This window comes from Oxyura jamaicensis, chromosome 23, assembly GCF_011077185.1.
Source record: "Oxyura jamaicensis isolate SHBP4307 breed ruddy duck chromosome 23, BPBGC_Ojam_1.0, whole genome shotgun sequence".
Classification (NCBI taxonomy): Eukaryota; Metazoa; Chordata; class Aves; order Anseriformes; family Anatidae; genus Oxyura; species Oxyura jamaicensis.
Window position 1 is genome coordinate 5711006 of NC_048915.1, and position 2920 is coordinate 5713925.

Sequence of the window (2920 nt, forward strand, 5' to 3'; positions counted from 1 at the left end):
CCATCCCCACCCCACCCGTCCCACCCCACCCCGCTGGTGGAACCCCGTCCAGCCGCAGCCGAGCTGTCGCGGTATCGGCATCGCAGGCGTCGGCAGCCAAACAGAGGCAGCGGAACGGCATATGTAAATTATTAATAACAACACTTTGCACTTCTAATAGCGCCTTTCAGCCAAGGATCCTGGAGCTTTACAAACACTAATTAATTAAGTACAGAAGACGGCTCGGCAGTGGGGAGATCGCACGTCCCCGGCTGCTTGCTCCCTTGGCAGGGGCAGGAGGGACGCAGCCGGCACGGTGCGGGATCGGCCCCTCGCTGCCGTGGTGCGGGCTGAGCACCGCAGCACCCGCAGCACCCGCCCGCGGTGGGGCAGCTCGCCAAGCATGGAGCCTCGGGGCCCCGGGCGCTGAGGGGCTGGGGCCAAAAGGCAGCCTGTGCCCCGGTGGGCAGAGCTGGGGTGGGGGCAGCAGCCACGGGAGAGCCTGGCCCCGGCCCCAGCTGGAAGCCTCGTGCTGAGCAGCTCCCAGCCTCACAACCTCGGTGGGTTTTTCTTCCCTTTCGCCGCCTGCGTTTTGCACCCAGCGCTCGCTGCAGCTTGCTGGGCTGCAGGGACGGACCCAATGGGGACACCACAAGGGTCCCCCTCCCCTCCTGCCACCCCAGACAGCCACAGAATGATTCTGCCAGTGTGCCCGGAGCCTGCGCCTGCAGAGCGGCAGCGCCAGGACGTGATTTCCCTTCCCCACCCGTTTCCTCTTCACTTCCCAGGGCCAGATTTAAGCTGCGCATCCAATGATATACAAAAATAACACCCTGCCCTCCCACTTGGGAAATTGATTCCTTCGCTTCCCACCCGGTCGGGCTTTAAATATCGCCGTGTAAATGCAGCCTGCGCCGTCTGCCAGCCCCAGCCTGCTGTGGGAGCCGGGCAGGGCCGAGGGGGCACGGCCACGGCCGGGCTGAGCTGGCCCTGATGCCCGTGGGATGGGGAGGGGGCCGCAGCTCTCGCAGCCCCCCAGGTCCCCGCAATGTCCCGCTGCTCCCCGACTGGTGCTTGGTGCACGCGGTGCAGGTCAAGCACCATGCCTGGTGGCTGCTCCCAGAGAGCGAGCAAGGAGCTGCCCAGAGGGGGACGGGGAGACGAAGCTGCCGGTCCTTTATGTCACCTGGAGCTGGGCCAGCACCACTGCGACCACCGAACCCAGGCCATTGGGTTTGCAAAGCCCCTTTCCAATGCACCAGCCCCGATGCCCAGAGCTGAGTTTTCCCCTGGGAAGCTGGGCAGAGACCTGACGGGGCAGTGGGCTCCATCCCTTATCCGGGGGGGGGCTTCCCAGGCTGGGTCTGCCCCCCCAGCCCATCCCAGGAGCTCCAGCGGGTGCAGCACCCAGCACGGGCACTGGTCACCGGGACGGGGGGCACGGCTCGGGCATCGCGGCCCCGCAGCCGTGAGCCCTCGTGGGGCACAGGCGCACGTTGGCACCAGCTGGGGAGGGGTGCGGAGCTGCAGGGGCAGCAACCAGCCCCCCCCCGGCCCCTCCGGCCAGCAATCGGAGGTGCTGGGCACCGCCAGCACGGCAGCAGCCACATTTTGTCATTTCTGGTGGGAAGGAAAAAACAAGGATGGATTTGAAGTCAGTGACAGGCTCCCCGAGGGAGCTCTGCCAGCTCCTCCAAGCGCTTCATTCCCTCCTCGTCTCGGCTGCCCACGGGATGGGGCGCAGCGGTGCCATGGCCAGGGCCATCCGCAGGGAGCCACATGCTGCTGCCAGCGATGGCACTCACCGGGTTTGGGCCAGAAACCAGGGTTTTTAGCAGCTGCCGGGGAGGTTCAGCAGCGCAGCACGGCACCCAGCCCCTCGCCCCCTGCCCGGCTCCGTGCCCCCGAGCTCCCTGCTCTGAAGCAGCCTCATGGGGCTGGGCTGGGCAGGAAAGCATCGGTCCTGCTGAGATGGAGGAGGCGACGGGGCAAGCACAAAGAGCATTTGCATATTCAAGCGCCTTAATGCTATTTTCGCACCTCCTTGCCTATTTTTATCGTGGCAGAAACACAACAGGAGGACAAGGCCAGAGAAAGGGCAAGGAACGAGCCTGAAATGTGGGGCAGAGGCAAAAATAAAACCCAGCCTGGGCACAGCATCCAGGAGGAGCAGACGGAGCCGTGGATGGGCACGAGCTGGAGGCTCATGGAAAATCCCAGACCCCTCCCCAGCCCCCTGGACCACCAGCACCCCGAAAGCCTCTCGGGCTGCGGCTGGAGCCAGGGCTGCCCCCAACATCCAGCCGCATAGCAGGGCTTTCTCTGCCCCTTCCCTGCTCTGAAGCCCCTCCGCTGAAGGGAAGCTCCCCCAGAAGGCTCTTTCCCCCTCGGCACCCTCACGGCACCTCGGGGTGCCCCTCGTGCAGGGCACAGCCGGCGCCCCGAAGCCTCTGGCCGGGAGCTGCCGCGGCGCTAAGGAGATTAAACGGGGTGTGAAAGGCATTTCAGTTCCGTGCACGATGGACTGATCCAAGGGGCTTTTCAATGGGGGAAACTTGCCCAGATGAGTACAACCTGAACATCTGCTCGTCCCCCGCTCTAAATTGGCTCTTTCAGTGCCATTGTCAAGTTGGTGCGAAATCCCTGCGCTTGCAGAGGGCGGCAGCAGGGGCAGACCGGCGGCGCCGTCCTGACCCCGTACACAGACCTCAGCCCCTCTCCCCGCACCCACGGGCAGCAGGAAGCATTGCTCGCCCTGACCAGGGCTGTACCTAGCCCCCAGCCCCAGCAGGAGCCCCCCCAGCCCCTCTGCTCGTGTCCCAGAAGAGCCCCGCGGTGATGGCTTAATGGCCAGGTGGCCTGCTGGTAATTAACTAATTGGTGCTCCGCCAGCTCCGCCCGGCTGGGGACCCCCAGGTCCCACTCCAGGGGCTGTTTTGGG

The 2920-nt window shown here is 65.1% G+C and overlaps 1 protein-coding gene across 1 annotated transcript in view; it reads right to left on the reverse strand.

Moving 5' to 3' along the window:
- ADGRB2 (adhesion G protein-coupled receptor B2) overlaps positions 1-752 on the reverse strand; it is a 36754-nt gene extending 36002 nt beyond the window's left edge. The window contains exon 1 of the mRNA XM_035345492.1: positions 746-752. The gene's annotated coding sequence lies outside the window, so the exon portion shown is untranslated. The remainder of the gene's footprint in view (positions 1-745) is intronic.
- Positions 753-2920: the final 2168 nt, after the last annotated feature.